A 20,865-nucleotide genomic window follows, 5' to 3' on the forward strand; every position below is an offset into this window, starting at 1 on the left:
ATCATTTCGTTACGATAATTAACGTTAATAAACGAAACAAAGTCATTTCGTTTCGTTTATTAACGTTAAGAACGTCAAATTAACGAAATAATTTTGTTTCGTTTTCTGCCATATCAAAACGAAATCAAATCGTTTATGTTGATTATTAATTTCAAACTATGCTGGCAAAGCTGATTGATGGCGGAGTCATTAAAGGTGAAAGCATTAGCCAATCTAATTGCAACTTTTCTCATGAATTTTGACAGTGCGAACATTTCTCAGAGTATTTTTGACATTACCACCAACGAATTACACAAACAAATTACATGGAGTTTGTGTGTGTATGTCCGCTCGCTGTTACCACCTTACGGCTCGACCATGGCTATAGCATTGCCAGCACAATTCAAACATAAAGTATCACGTGTTTGTTAACGTCTTTAACGTTAACGAAAGCTTTTCGTTTCGGTTAAAAACGAGATACAATTTATCTTGATAATTTCTTTATCAATAATATTTCGAAGTGTTTCAACAGAAACGGTGGAAATTTTTTGATAAACGATTAGCTTAACGTTAAGGTGCATCCCTGTAAAAAACTATGTATTTATATGCATATATATATGTAGGCTACATCATATATGCAAACAGAATTACTTATGCTATTATGTTGTATTTAGGTGCGTGTGCCCTTGTAATAACTAGTAACATACACTCTATTTACTTCTAACTGAAACCTTCATTTGCTATTAGGTATGTAAGTCATTCTTATTACATTCCAAGGTGTAATTTCTCTTTTTTCTTGTTAATTACTTCACTTCATTAGCACGGGTACAAATGATATACATATGTAGCATGTATGTATTCGCAATTACATTTATGTGTGTGGGTATTATGTAGCCCTTTTAAATGTTTGGTATTTGTTTTCATTTATTTAATAGGACTGTATGCATACGTTCTTTTGGATGACTCTATAACTATGGTTGTACGAAAGTACTTTGTAACACAAATATATGGATATAGAATAAATTAGTTCACTGTATATTTTGTTTACTAACATTTACAATTTAAAAAAAAAATACATAAGTAAATCATATTATATAGTTTAAGCTCACTTACATACACTATCAGCTGAAATGTATGTCGAAATTCAAAAGTTCGTACCAACTAACTGGCATTTGATAGTAAACAAAAATCGTCTTTTAAATTAGAAAGTAAACCAAAAGAACAACATTTGTAAGCAAAATGTGTCATAAACTAACTTTTAAATTTTCAAAGAAGGATTTCCTTTTTACATTTCCTAAGAGTAGGATTAGGCTAATTTACATGACAAAAAAAATAGCAGTATAATGGATTTGAAAATTTTATTAGATATTTTCTTCCTTTTGTTTCGAAAAAATTCAAATTGAAATTAAAAACTATTATGAATGATTTCCTTACATTTAAATCTTTCATTTTCACTGTTATATAAATTTAAGAAAATTGTCGTGAATATCTTTGAAAATTTCCGATTTTTTTAGCAAGCATTTTCGAGATCATTTTACATGGTTGATTGTACAGCAATATCGCATACTCGAAAATATTCTTAAAATGTCAAACACATTTGGCGCATGTTTCGTGAATATGTATATTAAAGCGTTTCCGAAATTTTCATTGCATAGCTTTCAAAATGCAATATGACCAACGAAATTTGCAAATCCCTGTTGCTGCCATTTTTTTATTCGCAGGTGTACATATGATTTTCGGTATATAATGTATTTTGTATAGTTTTCTCGCAACTATGTTTTAAGTTTTAAGTTTTATGTAAAACAAAAGATATGAATATGTTTGTTTGACGTAAATTAGTTCTTTAAATTATTCTATAGCGCCAAATGTTATCAAACCCCATTTTGCAGGGAAAAAAAACCAATTATCAAATATATCAATTTTACTTATGCGGAGATAAGGGCAATTGAAATTTCATGATTACCAAAAAAAAACTACTTACATTAAGCTAAGTGTCTACAAGGTAGTACTAGTATTACGTTGTCCGTATTACGGAACAAACTCACCCGGTAGTTGCTAGAATTGGTGTTCCTAAGATGATGCCGGTATGTTTACTGTCATGGCCTATGCCCATGGCCCTGCTGTAATGGTTGTACCGGTGTGGAGTGGTGTTGCCGGTATTGATGTCGTCGTATCTGGTGGTATGTGCGCGTGGTGTTGGCGCTATTAGTAGTGGTGGTGGTGCGCGGTTGTGGCGCTCAATGTGGGTCAGTGGGCACCGTTTTGGGCGTGCGATGACGGTGGTGGTTGCGCTGTCTAAGTGGTTGTGGTTGCACTTATGATGTTGGCTGTTAAATATTGGTGGAGATAACCGAGGTAGCACTAAGTCTGATACTGCGTAAGATAGTTATTCCGCGGGTATGCTAGTGACTCGGTTTTGTCGATTCACTGCAAGAAATGCTTGCGAAAGTGGTGGCAATTAGAAACCGTGGGCACAAAAGAATCCAAATTTGTACCACCCAAAGCTGCGCGCCATGCGCTCCCACGTGCCGATGAATATATATACTGGTTTGGTCGAAATTGGAGTCTGGAGGATTTTCCATCAAAATTATACCTCGAATGCGATTATCAATGTACCCAGAGCGACAGCAACAGGAACGCAAAACTGATAAGGATCGTGCCAACGTAGAAACCAGGTGAATGGTTATTATCTTTATTGGGATAATGGCCAATGGGAATTTGAACATCCCCGCGGAGGTAATCAAAGGATGTACGCTCGCTGCACATAGTACTGTTTGGTATCTCAACACAAATTATTTTTTTCCTTTTTTCCTGTTTGTATCGGGCGGAAACTCATGGTAGAAGAAAAAATTTTTCTTAGTGATGGCCGGTCTGTCTCCCTTCCTTTTTGATATTTTTCATCGCAACCTTTGCCACATCGCTAGGTGTGTTCCCGTGAACACGCTCCCAAGTGGATCGCAGCCATATACCGTAGCAGCAGACCGTAACAGCTTCGCTTCCCAAGGCAGTCGGTTCTATGTACCGGAGCGACTCGGGATTTTTCCCGACCAAGGACTGTCATTTCAGTGTGACCCCATTTAATTTGTTTCGTCCCTCCCACAAATTGTCATCCTCCCAGCAGCTCCTTGCAGCAGGACTGCTACATATTCTCTTACTCCGGGAAGGTATCGAACCCAATCCGGGTCCGTCTCCTCACCCCGGTCCTGAGAAATGGTTTTGCTGCATTTGCCAGAAAAGAATCTTTTTAGGACGGTCACACTCTGTTCAGTGTGTCTCGTGCAAGGGATGGTTGCATCGGACAGGTTGTTCTGGGCTTGATCCAAAAACCCGACGTCCCCGTAACTTTTATAAATCTTTTGTGGCTCCTTGCTGCTCACGCCCAAGGGCGTCCCGTAGTCTACGCCTAAGCGTATCCCCACTACCTTCCAGCAGCTTCGCTGCTCAGCAAGCCACAACAAGTACCCGCTGCTGCTCGCGCCCCACGGCGCCAACAACTCAAACAGCTGATACCACTCATAACTACTACCTTCGTAGTAGAGCTGGTAGCGATGCTGAGCATCAGCCCCTGCCCCCGTCTTCTTCTCCTCCCCTCTTTTCTGGCAGCAATCGTGCAGGTCAGGGAAACAGACTCTTAGTCCCTGCCTCCGTTTGCACCGTCTGCCAGCACAGAATATATAGGTTTGCGACATCCGCTCAATGCAGCTCCTGCCTTGGGTGGTGCCACTTTCCTAGATGTTCTGGTCTCCGCGACGGCAACCCCTCGACGGGTTTCATCGCGCCATGTTGCCAGGTCGCAAACCCAAATCATCCGGGTACCCCAATGCTTGCCCAAGGGCGCCCAGTCCCAAGGCCACAACAGCAATTGCGTCCTGGCCTTCCACAACCTAGGCGTAGTCACCCCTCACTTACCCCTAGAGTGGCGGCGTCACCCCTCATGCACTTCAGAATTCTGCAGTTCAACTGTAATGGACTAACTGGGAAGATTACGGAGATAGTCGATTTCATGAAGCGGCACAACATCCGCATTGCTGCGATTCAAGAGACTAAACTCACAGCAAGATCTGCATTGCAGACCTGCTCTGGTTATAATGTCCACAGGAAAGACCGCGAGAGCGGAAATGGAGGCGGCCTCGCGTTTATTATACACCACTCTGTGCAATATCATATATTTGATCCTGGCATCGACCGCAGTGACAATGTCTTAGAACGTCAAGGCCTATCTGTCCGGTCAGGCGATGCAAATCTAGAAATCATCAACATCTACATCCCTCCTGTCACCTGTTGCCCCAGTGGATACCGCCCTAATATCGAGGCCTTACTCACTGGCAACAATCACATTATCTTAGGCGATTTCAATGCCCATCACGACCTATGGCATTCAAACTTGCGGGCGGACAGTAGGGGTGAGATGTTGGCGGATCAAATAGACGAAACGACGTTCTGCACAATTAACGGAGACGCCCCCACACGTATGGTAGGAAGCTGTCATAGCTCGCCAGATATCTCAATCGTGAGCGCAGAACTCGTAAACTGCGTCAACTGGCAGCCGATGGTAACATTGGCATCCGACCACCTGCCCATACTTATTTCGTTCGAGCGTACCGCCGACTTCATCGTCACCGAAAAACGCACTTTCATAAACTTCAAAAAAGGAAAGTGGGAAGAATATAAATCTGCAACAGACAGCAGCTTTGCTGCCCTCCCTATCCCGACTGATGCCCGCCAAGGGGAGCGTGCCTTCCGTAAGGTCATTGAATCCGCCTCGGCACATTTCATTCCTGCCGGGAGAATTCCCGAAATCCGGCCCCACTTCCCGGCGGAGGCCGCGAGCTTAGCGAGGGAACGCGACCTTATAAGACAGCTTGATCCGGGCGACCCCCAAATAAGGGATATAAACCAACGCATCAGATTGCTTGTGGACGAACACAAGCGGGCGAAATGGGAAGAGCACCTAAGAGGTTGTAACCTCTCTACCGGTGTAGGTAAACTTTGGTCCACCGTAAAGTCCCTATCGAATCCGACTAAGCACAAATACAAAGTTTCCATCGCCTTTGGCGATAAGGTGCTGTCGGATGCGAAAAAATGCGCAAGCGCTTTCTGCCGACAATATATAATGCATCCTACGGTCGACAAAGATAGACGGAGGGCCAATAGACGTGCACATAAACACAAACTCAGCGCGTCACCAATTGCCATCACCGCTAGAGAGGTTGAGGACGCCACTGGTCGCGCTAAACCATCCAAAGCAGTGGGCCCAGACGGCATAGCCATGCCGATGCTTAAAAACCTAGGGAAAGAGGGTTTCAAATATTTAGCGCATGTCTTCAACCTGTCTCTTTCCACCTTTGTCATACCCGAGAAATGGAAAATGGCCAAGGTGGTCCCGCTACTAAAGCCTGGGAAACCAGCTAACGTAGGTGAGTCATATCGTCCGATATCTCTCCTATCGCCAGTGGCAAAGGCGCTTGAAGCCATTTTGCTCCCTCATTTCCAAGCACATTTGCAGCTAGCCCCTCATCAGCATGGCTTCAGAAAACTCCATAGCACTACCTCCGCGCTAAATGTCATTAGCACCCAGATAAATTGCGGTTTGAATCAATATCCCCACCATAGAACAGTACTCGTAGCGTTAGACCTATCAAAAGCTTTTGATACGGTCAACCATGGCTCGTTACTGGAAGACCTGGAAGGGTCTACCCTTCCCCCATGTCTTAAAAGGTGGACCGCAAATTATCTGGGTGGTCGGCAGGCATCGGTGCAATTCAGAAACGAAACATCAAAACAAAAGAGAATTAAACAAGGGGTGCCACAGGGTGGTGTCCTATCCCCGCTTTTGTTTAATTTCTACATATCTAAGCTACCTTCACCACCGGAAGGAGTCACAATCGTTTCCTACGCCGATGACTGCACAATAATGGCCACAGGCCCAGGCCCAAAGATCGATGAGCTATGCAATAAAATAAACGGCTATCTCCCTGATCTCTCCAGTTTTTTCGCCTCGCGAAACCTGTCATTGTCACCGACTAAATCTTCCGCGACCTTATCTACAACATGGACGCCCCAAATGTCGACCATATTGAGCATCCACGTCGATGGCACTACGCTACCGACTGTCCTACACCCCAAAATCTTGGGTGTGACGTTTGATCAGGATCTACATTTTGGTGCGCACGCAACCGCAATTGTTCCAAGAATTCAGAGCCGTAATAAAATCCTCAAATCCCTTGCTGGCAGTACCTGGGGAAAAGATAAAGAAACGCTCTTGACCACATATAAAGCAATTAGCCAGCCGATTACGTGCTACGCGTCACCCATATGGTCGCCAAGCCTAAAAACCACCCACTGGAAGAAACTACAGGCCTGCCAAAATACTGCTCTCAGAATCGCCACGGGCTGTCTTCTTATGTCCCCAGAACACCATCTGCATAATGAGGCGAGAATACTCCCCATCAGGGAGAGAAATGAGATGCTGACCAAACAGTTTCTGTTGAATACCCAGAAACCTGGGCATCCCAACAGACATCTGATTGACGAACCAGCACCGCCTAGGGGCCTAAGGAGTCATCTCCGTAAGCATTTTGAGGAAATACGGCACCTGAGAACCCAGCCGTATGAAGCGGAAAAACACAAGCAGGTCCTTGGTGAACTCCATAGACAGGCGTCGGACCTTTATGTCGGGAATTGCCCGGTGAATACAGTACTTGAAGAAAAATATCCAGAACTCGCAGAAGAGGGACGCATACTCCCCAGGGAAACGCGTGTCCCTCTTGCTCAACTTCGTTCTGGATACTGTAACAGGTTAAACTCTTACCTATCCAGAATCAACCCCGACATACAAAATGTATGCCCTGCTTGCAATGTGTCCCCACATGACCCCAACCATCTCTTTAATTGTAATGTGGAACCAACGCCTCTAACACCCCTTTCCTTATGGTCCACCCCTGTTGAAACGGCAAGTTTCCTTGGACTCCCGTTAGAGGATATTGATGACAATTTGTGATCGGTCGCGGCTATTAGGTGGGGCGAGCATTGCTACAACAACAACAACAACCGTAACAGCTTGTTACCGGAACGTAGATAGATAATTTATTGAGGATTACACAGTGACTTGCACATCTCTTCTTGGCTTGAGGGATTAAATATGGGAATGCACTGGCCATGGTGAGCCCATAAACTTAGCCCTACGTTTTGAGATTGCTTCGTATTCTTGGAGGATATAGTCCGCCGTCTGCTGATCGATCACAAAATCGGCATGTGTTATTCGATAGTATGCCCACTTTCTGCATACGGCTGCTCAGTCTATAATGCCCTGTAAGAAAGCTCTTAGGATTCTTCGGTTGTCTTTCGATAGGTCTATTATTGCTCTGTAGCGACTTGTGCTATAACTTCCTAACAATAACTTAGATTGTCTCAAACCTGGCGTATTGCTCCAGTGTTCTTCTCTCCCCCCCCCTTCTCCTAATAAATGCCCCTGTGAGCCAACTGACAGGAACGGCTCGGATCGATGGGTCATGCAGTTCCTGCCTCTCTTTCCGGGTTGTCCGCCTGCTCTTGTTGTAGCAGTGATTCGCCCCATCCAATAGGTGCGACAGATCACAAATTTTCATCAATGTCCTCTAACGGGAGTCCAAGGAAACAGAAAGTTTCAACAGGGGTGGACCATAATGAGAGGAGTGTTAGAGGCGTTCCACAATACAGCTAAAGAGATGGTTGGTGTCATGTGGGGACACATTATAAGCAGGACATATGTTTTGTATGTCGGGGTTGATTCTGGATAGGTAAGAGTTTAACCTGTTACAGTATCCAGATCGAAGTTGGGCTAGAGTGACTCCCGTTTGGTTAGGGAGAGTGCGTTCCTACTCTGCTAGTTTTTTTCTTTGAGTACAGGATTCACCGGGCAATTCCTGGCATAGAGGTCCGACGCCTGTTTGTGGAGTTCACTCAGGACCTGCTTGTGTTTTTCAGCTTCATACGGCTGTGTTCTCAGTTGCCGTATTTTCTCCTAATGTAAGGAGCGCGTGAACAACAAGAAGCCACAAAAGATTTGTAAAAGTTACGAGGACGTCGGGTTTTGGGATCAAGCCCAGAGCAACCTGTCCGATGCAACCATCCCTTGCACGTGACACACTGACAAGAGTATGATCGTCCTAAAAAGATTCTTTTCCGGCAAACGCAGCAAAACCATTTCTCATGACCGGGGTCAGGAGAAGGACACGGATTGGGTTCCATACCTTCCCGGAGGAGGAGAGTATGGCGCCGACCCGCTGCATGGATCTGCTAGGAGGATGATAATTTATGGGAGGGACGCAACAAACTAAACACTAGAGTCCGCCTGCTCATTACCCTGTACTCCCTTGTGGCCTGGGACCCAGTGCAACAGTACTACGTTGTGCACCCAAGGACCAGTGCTGACTTTATTTCGAACGCCACAATTGCCTTTAGTGGGGCCTGACTGTCTGACTGAGTATGGCAATTGTTTCATTGGAGTATCAGCGCTGGAGGTTCAGCTTAGCGCACCAACATATGGCGAATACTTCCGCTTGAAAGCTGCTCGTATGTGCTTTTAGTGGTACTGATATTTTGGCTCTGGGTCCGGAGACTCTGGCTTCAATCCCCTCTGGCGTCTTCGAACCAGGGCCGTAGAGAGAACATCCGGGCCCGGAACTAAAAAAATTTACGGGCCCCCTATAAAACATCCACTAATACATTTGATTAACGTGAATTAATGACGTTTCATTCATAAATCATTATTGATGGATTACATCAAAAAAAATTTTTGCCACATCAACTAAATGATTTTTGGCTAAGAGCTGACAATAAAATTAACACAGAATATTTACTATTTGTTTTATTTTATTGTAACGTAGAAATAGAATTCTGTTTTAACAGCCACATATTATTTCGAATAATCTTTTCTAGTTATTTAGTAACATTTTCATACATTTCTGATAAATTTAATGATGATTATAAATGATGATTATTCAATATAGAATGTTCGGATATCAAAGAGTGGCTTTACTTCCTTTTTTCGCTGCAAAATTTTTTATAATAATATCAAAATTAAACTGTCTTGCCAAAACGGATGCAACACAAAGCGTGGCAAGTCCTAAAACTCGCTCTTTAGATGAACACGATCTATGAAAGTCTTTCATTCTTGAAAGGACGCTGAAGGAACGTTTTGCACTAGATACAGTGACAGGTAAAGTGCAAAAGGTACGTAAACCAATACAAAAGTTGGGGGAAAATTGTATACATATTTTGAAAATAGACGGCATTTAGCGATTCCAATGGTGACAGACCTTTATCAAAATTTGCTTCGTAAATGTGTTTCAAGTGAACTATTTCACATTCTAAGCTTTGAGAAATATCCGACTTGTATTTTTCGACAAATTTTGCTGCGCTCGCCCGAACCGTAGTTTCATCCATGTCTTAAATTGCCACAAAAAGGAAAACTTTTCGTTCAAATTTCTCATAGCTACAAATCGTTCAGTAATGCCAGTGATTACCGAATCAACGATCACCAAGAATGTATTGTTTTTGAAATCAGACTCTGAATCATCCGTAATCATCGCATTTAAATTATCTTCAGAACGCCTTTTGGGTTTTCTCTTACGAATGTCCGGAAACTTTGGCGAGATGTTCAATTGAATAGCAACTGTTTTGCATTCGTTTAAAATTGTTTCCCATTGGTTCCTGATCAACTTCAAATCAGCTAATAAGGCATCTAGATGTCGGACCTCAACATCTGTGGTGGCGTCTCTCGCTTGGAGGACCACGCTTCTTTCATTAATGGTAGGGTTTTGAACCAAATTGAGGACAGCAAGATACATTCGAACTTGTTGATGTACTTGAGAATGCCGGTAACATCGCCGTATGCTTGCGCAGTCAAATTTGGCTTTTGGCTGAAAGACTATAAAGAGAGCTAGGTAAATTTTTTTTGAGGATGTCACAACGAAGAAAATAATTGCAGCCGTACAACATTCTGCAGCATCAACATCACATACGATATCGCAGGTGCTCGACTGGTTTCGGTTAATGAATTTATTGACTTAGGTGTTGTTTTTGATTCCTCTTTCTCTTTTGTCAATCATATCTCTTATATGCTTCCCAAGGCTTAAAGAAACCTTGCCTTTCTTCGTAGATATGCAAAAGACTTTAAGGATCCTTATACAAGGAAGGCTCTTTATACTTCTCTCGTTCGTTCAAAACTAGAATACGCCTCAATTGTTTGGAATCCTATCTATAGCTGCTATGCTGCCAGAATTGAAAGTGTTCAAAGAAAATTTACTCGTTTTGTCTATTTTCACTCAACTTTGACGACCCAATTCCATCCTATCACTCGCGCTGCTTACTCATAAATCTCCAACCTCTCGAATCCAGAAGGATAGAACATCTGCTAACGTTCGTCTATGATCTAATAGTTGGCTCTCTTGATTGCCCAGTTCTCTTAGCGAAGGTGTCATTTAATGTACCTAATCGGAGTCTTCGATTGCGGCCACCGTGGTGTGATGGTAGCGTGCTCCGCCTACCACATCGGATGCCCTGGGTTCAAACCCCGGGCAAAGCAACATCAAAAATTTTAGAAATAAGGTTTTTCAATTAGAAGAAAATTTTTCTAAGCGGGGTCGCCCCTCGGCAGTGTTTGGCAAGCGCTCCGGGTGTATTTCTGCCATGAAAAGCTCTCAGTGAAAACTCATCTGCCTTGCAGATGCCGTTCGGAGTCGGCATAAAATCATGTAGGTCCCGTCCGGCCAATTTGTAGGAGAAATCAAGAGGAGCACGACGCAAATTGGAAGAGAAGCTCGGCCTTAGATCTCTTCGGAGGTTATCGCGCCTTATATTTATTTATTTATTTAATCGGAGTCTTCGAACATTTTTTCCATTTTACATGAGTGCTTGCAGGGCTAATTATTGTAATTTTTACCCAATTTTTCGGGCACTAAATGAATTTAATAGACTCTCAAGGAGGTTTTTTATTGATTTTTCTTTGTCGAGAAGCATCTTCAAGTCAACTTTGCAAGAGTTCCTACAATCTGTACTTGCATTATCTTTTTATCTTTTGTTTTCGCTAGTCATGTTACTTACGTTATTCGTTGTGGTTTTCAGTTGATTATTTGTTTAAGTATTTATTTGCTTTTGTATTCTAGTCTGTAAGATTGTTTAATCATAGACTGAATAAATTATACATACATACATACGTACATAAATTGATAGCGTTTTCTTTTCTGAAATAAATTGTTGCCTAAGTAAATGGTAATACTCTACCCCATCGGGTTAGGGGGTCAGAATATACCCGCGGTAGGTATGCCTGTCTTATGCGTAAGAGCGGACTAAAATATCAGATTCCAGGGGCTGTGTAGCGCAACCCAACAACAACAATAGAGTTACTCCTACCCCAGAAAATGGTCAACATTTATAGTGCATACAAAGAAAATTTCAACTTACCAAATTCACTCATATTAACAGAGTATATGTGGAACTTAAGAGCGAATTGAGAGTTTCACAAAGTTGCACTGCCTCACCGCCATTTTATACAGGGTAAAAGTGTAACGCTTTTGCGTTGCGAGCAGGCAAGAATTTTCACAAAAGAACGAAATACCCCGTAAAGGCGTTGCCTGTTTTTTAGAATAGAACAACAACGCTTGCGTAACACTTTATCCAGAAAAGAAAACGATATCATAGCTGCGGGTTGCACAAGGCGAGTAATCAGCATTCGAGTTTTTGTCGAGAATGTGACGTAGTGCTCCGTTGTAAGCTCCTTTCATATTGGCGCCGTTATCGTACCCTTGTGCACGACAATCTTCAATCATGTATGGCAAATTAGATCAGCGATTTTCTGAGCAGTTTTTTGGTTACAATTCATGAAAGCCAAAATCTGTTCTGGAATTGTAAATTTGTTGCTTTCGAATTGAAATGGAGTGAGCGCAAAATGAACGTAGTCAACGTCACTAGCATCAAGCATAGCATCAACGATAATAGCAAAATACTTAGCTTTCTTGCCTTGATCTAATATAGTTTCCCTCACATGCTTTGCACAAATTTCTATAAACTCGTTCTGAATGTCTGGGGAAAGATAGTGAACTTGTAAACGTTTGTGCTGCTATTGTGAAATCCTAACTTTCTCCAAATGATCTCTAAGTATCGGATCATAATGGCTTATGAGATCTTAGATGCCCAAAAAATGTCCATCCTTTCGCTTTTTGAAAAAAAAAATAGTGTCCAAAATTCTATATAAAATTTCTTTCCATTTTTGAGTTTCAGTGATTAGCTGTTCATTGATAAGTGTATCAATTGTAGCCTTCTTTCGAATTAGGTTTTGTAAAGATCGCCATTGAATATAACATTTAATGTGATCTTCAGTATTTTCGTGTGATGGCAGTTTAGCGTATAGCTTCTTCCATACTTGGAATTTCGAATATTCGCCAGGACAACAAATTTTAGGTCGATTTAAAGTATTGGTGCTTAACAGACGACATGGTAGGCAATAAAAAGCATTGCTACTGGCACTCCACACCAACCAGTGACGCTCCACTTTCTCTCCATTTGGCAAGATTCTGTTTAACAACGAAGTAGGAAATGCCTCGTCATGACAATCACGTGAAAAAATAACAGGGCACTTTTGATGACCTCGACGAATTATTTCGTTGACTTCTTCAGATCGCAAAAACTCATTATTCACGGTACCGATATCGAAGTCGTTTAAATAATCTAGACTTTGCTACAGAGTTGGTGGTATTGTTGGAAGGCTTTTTGAAGATGAACCTTCATCAGTGTTACCACGAAAACTTTACGATTTCGGATTCATGTAAACATATATTTTTGTTTGATGTTTTTATTGTCTCCTCACTGTTCGAGGGACCAGGTAAAAAATCATTATCAATATTCGTTGCTTTTGAAATTCGGCTTAAAATTTCCACATGGAACAACTAAAGACTCTCCTGAATCAAAAAAAATGTCTTAGTACCTCTAAATCGCGGGCCCCGAGAAATACTGGGCCCCCTGAGAAATATCGTGCTCTGCGCTTGCCAGGCTATGGCTCCAGCTATTTCATTTCATTTCATTTATTTATTACGGCAAAAAAGCCAAATTCATAAATTAAATTATATTACAATTTATTATCTTATTGCTAAGGTTTTACAATATTCATAAAGTTTTGCTTTAAAAGTTACGATTTCATTACAACTTTTTATATCTATAGGCAGTTCATTGAAACTTTTTAGACCTTTATAAAACATATTTTGCTGATCTATTTCAGTTCTGAATAAAGGCAGTTTGAAATTGTGTTTATTCCTTGTATTAATGTTATGTGTTTGCTTAACTAATACTACGTTTTTACTTAGATATTCAGGTACATTTTCACTTTTAATAATAAATATAACCTTGATAGCGTGAAAAAAATCTTTTGCTTGACACTTAATGAGTTCAAACTTCTCAGCATATCAGCCGTACGAGTATCTCTAGGTTTTTTAAGAATAAATCTCATACATCTGGTTTGCATCTTTTGAAGTTTATCTATTTCTTTGTCTGACACAATGAATAGAATAGATGGGCAGTTTACAAAGTGGGGTTCTATAATGGACTTATATATAATTATTTTGTACTTTTTTTTGAATATATTTGGATGTTCTCTGCATAACCCCAATTTTTTTCGCAACTTTCTGGACTGTGTAGTTTATATGTTCTTCAAACCTGAGTTTGTTATCAATTATAATTCCCAAATATTTTTACTGTCAACTTTTTGTATGCTTTCATCATTTATTTTTAAACCAATTATATCCTCATTAACGTTCCTCCTTGTTATTATCATAAATTTCGTTTTATTTATATTAAGTTTCAGTCTATTTCCGCACAACCATTAATACAGGTTATTCAGTTCATGTTGTATTTTAGAAAGTGCAGAATTAATATTATTCTCACTAATCATTATTAATGCATCATCAGCGAATCGTTTAATTTCACAACCTTCAATAGCGTTAACTATATCATTAATATAAATTAAGAACAGTATCGGTGCCAAAACTAAGCCTTGTGGTAACCCTATGGGTACTTCCAATTTATCAGACATCACGGTATTTATAGCCGTTTTCTGTCTCCTCTGCTTCAAATAGCTGCGAAACCAGTCAAGTTCTATACCAGTTATACCAATACGTTGCATTTTTTTTGATTAAGATCTCTCTATCCACTTTTTCAAAAGCTCGTTTGAGGTCTAGGAAGACTGAAAACAACCACTTTTTTTATTATTTAAATCTTCTTTCCAGTCATGTATCACCAAATTAAGAGCTGTCTCACATGAATGTTTCTTTCTAAAGCCTGACTGTTGGTGAGCTAGTATATTATTATCTTCAAGGTATTTCGTTAACTGGTTCTTAACATAAGCTTCAATTATTTTACAATCACTAGGCAGGGTGTTTATGGGTCTTTCTTCAGGTTCTACTGTCGTTTTAACTTTTTCCACTGGTATCACCTTCGATGTTTTCCACTTTTCTGGTACAAGACCCTCTTCTAGGCTGTTATTGATTATTTGTGCGTAGAAATATCCTATATACGATATACAGTCTTTAAGTACTCCATCAGATAAAAGTTTTCTGCCGCCTATTTTATATTTGAACTCTTTCAGAATATTAATAACTTCATCTGTTGTTATTTTGGCAAACTTTAATCTAGAATTGACTTGTACATCACTTAGTGCTACACGGCAAGGTTCTATGATGGTATTAATTTCTATTACGCTATTTATAAAGAACCTATTTGGACCATTTGCCAGCTCAGTTTCATTTTCTACCATCATACCATCTATTATCGCCTTTTTAATCCCTTCGTTATCTCTCCTTAAGCAAACCGCTTGCTTAAGATGTTTCCACATTTCTTTGGCGTTATTTTCATTCATTTCGACTTTATTTTCCATATATTTAACTTTCTTTATTTTTACTAGCTTTTTGTAGATACGAGTTATATTTTTATATTCGTTCCAATTACCTGTTTGTATCGCAAGCTTATAATTATTATATTTGCATTTATTCATTTGCGCCAATTCTCTGTCGTACCATTTATTCATTAGCTTGATATGAACTTCTTTTTCATACGTTAAACTTTCCATAGCTTGCATTATTATGTTGTTCACTAATTCGACTTTCTCATCAATTAGTAGGTTTTCATTTATGTTGAAGTTACATGATCTCAGGATGCTTATTTATCCCAAGCTGTGATTTTCTAGGTCATTCTCATCTGGTATGATTTAGACGTTTTAATATTGAACGTTATTGTTTCGTGATCTGAAATTTTGTATGCAGGCAAATTATTGCACTGAATTTCATCTGAATTTGAATATAATAAATCAATTTTAGATGCACTTGCATCTGTAATTCGAGTATTAAATTCTACTTTTTGGGTCATACCCATCAAAGAAAATATCTCATTCAATTTTGTACTATATGTTGATATGTAGTTCATGTTTATATTAAAATCCCCGATTAGTATATTACATTTACTTCTTTCATATTTATCGATTAATATTTTATTTAGGTACTCGATAAACGCTGCATCACTTGTGCTTGGCGAATGATACAGAACCCCTATTTGCCACTTTTTATCGACCTTTTTCAATTTTATTATAATGCACCATAAGTTCATATTGACACTAGCATTATAAATTACATTTATCTCCACTGTCCTATGAACATACACTAGTACTCCTCCTGTATGCCTGCTGTGCGAGTCGCATCTAACCATATTATACGATGCTATTTCTAATTCGCTGTCTTCAACATCTTTCGTTGTACACGTTTCCGAACATAATATGATACTTGGTGTATGTACTTCAGCCAACACTTCCAGTTCACATTTGTTTGATACTATGCTGTTAATATTCAAGTATATGCACTTAAGTTCATTGTGTCTAGTCTGCAGTCTTTCTTTGTATCGAATTTTCTTCAGCGGTATCTCATTGGATTGTAGCGGGCTTATCAGTGCGTCGGGTGTTCGCTGCTAGTATCCTAGCCTTTGTGTTTTTGCATTCAAGTGCTTTAGGTAGACTTGGCACTGTCTGCTATTGCACGAGTGATTGACATCTAGTCCTAGATTTAACTTCTCATTTGCCTTTATGCAGTTTATGCACTTGTTTGCTGGTTGTTCATTACATTCAATGGTCTTATGCTTACCCAAGCATTTGGTACAAACTTCCTCGTTTTTGCATTCAGTCGCCTTGTGATTGTATCCTCTGCATTTGAAACACGTTGTCACATCAACGCCATCGTAAACTTTGCATCTTTCCCATCCTACGTTGAGCTTATCCAATTTTAGAGCATTAGTAAACATTTCCTCGTCCACCTCTAATATTGCGTTGTAATAGTTTTTGTTGCTAGTTTTAACATTATATTGCTTAATAATTTTTATTTCACCCTGTTCTAGGCATTTGTTTTGCTTTTTTAGACACTCGATCAGGTCATCTCTATTCTTTTCAAACTGCATGCCTGTTATAAATAATTTTGGTTTATAGTCACGTGGTATCTTTATTTCATATTGATCACTTATTTTTTATCCATAATTTGTTTAATCTTATTTCTTTCATCTTCATTAATACTATCGATCACCATAATACCATTATGGCCCGCTTTAATATCTGTTATCTTTAGCTCGTTTGGGTTAATTTTATTATTTAGATCTTGCCTTGTTCTTTCACTAGTTTGTTTTGCCTTCGGTTTAACAATAATAGGAGCCCGTTTCTTAAGCTCTGGAACGGCCCTAGCTGTGTTTTTATTTTCACCCGTTCTTAGAATATTTGCATATGTTTGTTGTGGTATCCCATCGCTTTTCTCCTTTACTATTGTTTTTATTTCACTACAAAATTTCTCATTCTACCTCCACACTATTTCCGCTTGATTTTTTATTTTCTCTCCTATCTCCCGCACTTTCTTAATTTCAGCTGCATTTTTAATATACATTTCTTAATGCATTTTTAAGGTCGCCAAACTTTCATTGTATTTTTCCTCCATTGTTTTCATTAACGCCCGCATCTCTTTTTGGTTGGTTTTTAAAGCTTCTTGTTGTTGTTGTTGTTTGTAGCGATTAGTTACTCCCGAAGGCTTTGGGGAGTGTTATCGATGTGATGGTCCTTTGTCGGATACAGATCCGATACGCTCCGGTAACACAGCACCATTAAGGTGCTGGCCCGACCATCTCGGGAACGATTTATATGGCCACATTAAACCTTCAGGCCATCCCTCCCTCCCCACCCCCAAGTTCCATGAGGAGCTTGGGGTCGCCAGAGCCTCGTCCGTTAGTGAAACGGGATTCGCCGCTCGAAGGTGAGGTTGACAATTGGGTTGGAGAAGCTATATATTGCGCTACACAACCCCTTGAATCCCTTTAAAGCTTCTTCAAATTCGTTTTTGTATTCTTTTAAAAAGCCACTGTTCCTATTAACACTCTCTTGCATGTCTCGCAATACCAGATCAATATTATGTACATATGTATGTAATACACTCTTCGCAAATAAAATTCACCATTTGATGTGTTCCTATTACAGTAGCTTTATAGCTATCCAAGCCGGAACATTTTGCTGCCGAGTGGTATACTTTCGCACACACACCCACACATCTAATTCCCGTCTCCCCGCGAATTGCAAGTTTGCACTTGTCACACTTATTTTCACTTTCAGACATATTGCCTCTGCTATCGTTTTCACTATGCCGTTTTCGTTTTGTGTTAATTTGTAATTATATATGCATATGTATGCGTTTCTATTCGCTAGACTTGAGTCACTTTCTCTCCGGTACAGAACTATTAAATATTTATATGGTATTAGGAGTGATAAAGCTGTCAGATCTAGAAGCAGCAAGTGGCTTAAGTCCTAGGAAGCTTCTAGTATTTGTCAAGAGGACGGATTTTTTTATAACATAGGTCCTGGTTCTTGATAGGGTTTTCAGCTTGGTCGTTAAAACAAACTTCTGGTAACACTACGGACCCATTCAGTCTATGTGAGATCCTCATGTACCGGCCACTTCAACCTAACCTATATTTTGTGTTTTGGTTTTTACTTTAGAATCTACCGGTTAAGTAAGCGATGTCAGCTAACTAAGCGCCTTCAAATGTAGATCCATAAGGAACATGAGGTCGCCAGAGCCTCGGCTGTTAAAGAAACAGGATTCGCCACGGGTAGGTGACGTTGACAATTGGGTTGGAGAGGCTATATATTGCGCTGGCAACCCATTGAAAGGATTGCGCTACAAAACCCCTTGAATCAATTTGGTATTTTAGTCGCCTCTTACGACAGGCATAGCTACCACGGGTATACTCTAAGCCCACTAACCCGCTGGAGCCATGAGAAGCGTGAGTGTACTTTGGGTGTCGCAAGACAAGTTCCGTCGTGCCTGGTGTTGTTGGGTGAGCGGCCAGGCAAGGCAGCAGGGTACACATTCACCGTTCAGGAGGATACCCTCGCTGAGCCCAGAAAATCTGGGAAAATTAGATGTACTGCTCAGATCCAGCAAACAAGTATGTTCTGTACTGGCATATGATAAACTTGCACTCTCCTGTACAAAAGGGAATTGGTGCTCGGAACTGCTGCTAAAGAAGAATAGACGTAGTCATATCAATTCGTTCCCGGGTTACTCGGGGAAAGCAGTTTTAGCAGTACTTTGCCCGTTTCAATTTGCACATCCATTCAAAGAACTTCGCATAATGGATTAAACAGTCATCTGCATTTATTCGTTTTTGTTTTTGTAGCACGCCTAATTTACTATCTATTACCCCAACATCTATCAATTATCCCTTGCTATAATCTTCGGGTACCCCCGCTACCGGAAGATGCCTTGGCATGGTGGAGGTTCACTTGAATTTACTTTACAGGTCCTGATTCTGGTTATCTGAAATCCCCTTGAGTATCTTGTATTTATTAAGCACTTCCGGTTATATTAAAAACTTATTATCTATCCTTACTGATATTCGTTTCTTTTTCATTATAGGTAATTCCATTTGACGATGTGGGCATAGCAATATTCCAGCTGCGGCTGTAAGAAGAACGTAAATTTGCTCAAACTACAAGAAAACTGCGACAACTGTCCCTCGGCCTTTTTAGTATCACATATAAAGCCCTACCACGCATATTATGGGAAAGGGTCATGTTCAAAGGCTCAACATGACCTGCAAATCGACTTTGATAGCACGAAATTGGGCTGCATATATTCCGGTATTATAACTACAACACTCATATCTATGCAAACTGATACTAACAACACCACCCGCGCAGGAAAAATTGAGCACCATCAGTGTGAGCTTCGAAACTCAAAATGGTTTCAGAAAGGGCACGACTACGAATGAGTTTATGTCTTTACATATATAGTTTGTACATATAAATATACACATATGTAAGGTTTACTAGAAAATTAAGGAAATTATTTGTAAAAACCATTGTATACATAATTTATTCATAATTAAATATTATTTAAACAAAAGGGACGCGTTTCATTCATATAACCCTGCAAAAACACTGCACGTCATTTGACTAGTCATTTTACGGTCATTGTGACTTTCTGCAGCGGTTATATTCATAGTCACGTTTGCATGGGCGTGATGAACTTTTGTGACCAAATTTTCCGTTTCGTTCCTATTAATGTGATCGTGCATTCCGCTCCCACTTATATCAAAGAGGATAAATACAATAAGAGCCGTCACTCGTTATTTTTTTGGCATTTACTCGATGTATACTGAGAGGTAGTCGCTACTTTTTTTTTGGGCGAGATTTTTATAAACGTCTTCTATACATTTTCGTGGGGTATTTGTGTTTATTTTTCGACTGTATTTAATTAACTTATTTAATTCTTTTTCCAAAAATCACAGTTGCACAAGGGGCATACACGGCATGGATAAATGCGAGACAATTAAAAATGTCCCTCTCAGAAAACATTCGGCATCAATTTTTTCAATTTCCAGCGAGATACTCGCCACAAAATAACGAGTGACGGCTCTTATTGTATTTATCCTCTTTGCTTATAGGATGTGAGCAGAACACTGCTCTGCTCACACACGTCACAATGCGCGTCAAAAGGCGGTCAAATTTTCGGTTTTTCCTCTAGATTTTCGAACCATTTGACAATCAATTTTACTGCGGTTTTACCGTTTATATAACCGCCATATAACTTGAATTTTACCTGCCATTTTACTTTACCTGTAGCAGCCACGAGAATAAAATACGAACCAAAAAAATTTAATTTTCAATATTTATTTCAGATTAGGTTTACTCTTTTTTCAGATCAAGAATATTCAAAGGTGTCGTGGAATCCGATTGCTGTCGTAATTGATGAACTTAAAAATGTACGAATTGTAATTGAGTCAGACTTATTATTGTTCTAAATCTAATCATTCAAGTAATAATTCTGCAACCCTTAGCAGGAGTATTGATTGGTTTCAAATCAAATTCCGATAGCAATCGTATCACATCCCTTATTATATATGTACATGATATTGCAACTTAAATTAACACAATTGATATAAAGAAAAGTAAGTACTTTAATAATAACATAAACTCTCTTAATTGGTTTGCTGCCGTAATTGAATTTGAAAGTAATAAAGTAAAATATGAATTTAAAAATGTAGGACTAGTAATTGAGTCAGACTTATTATTGTTCTAAATCTAATCATTCAAGCAATAATTCTGAAACCCTAGCAGGAGTATTGATTGGTTTCAAATCTAATTCCAACAGCAATCGTATCACGACATACTTTATTATATATGTACATGATATTGCAACTTAAATTAACACAATTGATATAAAGAAAAGTAAGTACTTTAATAATAACATAAACTCTCTTAATTGGTTTTTGTTTTCCAATTGAAATCTTTTCTAAGCGAGCAGAAAATAATTTTAAGCCTTAGAAAAAACTCCAATT

At 39.6% G+C, this 20,865-nt stretch overlaps 1 long non-coding RNA gene across 1 annotated transcript in view; it reads left to right on the forward strand.

The window, feature by feature from the left end:
• LOC137237796 (uncharacterized) overlaps positions 1-19,364 on the forward strand; it is a 35,731-nt gene extending 16,367 nt beyond the window's left edge. Inside the window, exon 4 of the long non-coding RNA XR_010949037.1 lies at positions 18,942-19,364. This is a non-coding gene — a long non-coding RNA (uncharacterized lncRNA). The remainder of the gene's footprint in view (positions 1-18,941) is intronic.
• The last annotated feature ends 1,501 nt before the right edge of the window (positions 19,365-20,865 follow it).

This window comes from Eurosta solidaginis, chromosome 1 (assembly GCF_040869045.1).
Source record: "Eurosta solidaginis isolate ZX-2024a chromosome 1, ASM4086904v1, whole genome shotgun sequence".
Taxonomy (NCBI): Eukaryota; Metazoa; Arthropoda; class Insecta; order Diptera; family Tephritidae; genus Eurosta; species Eurosta solidaginis.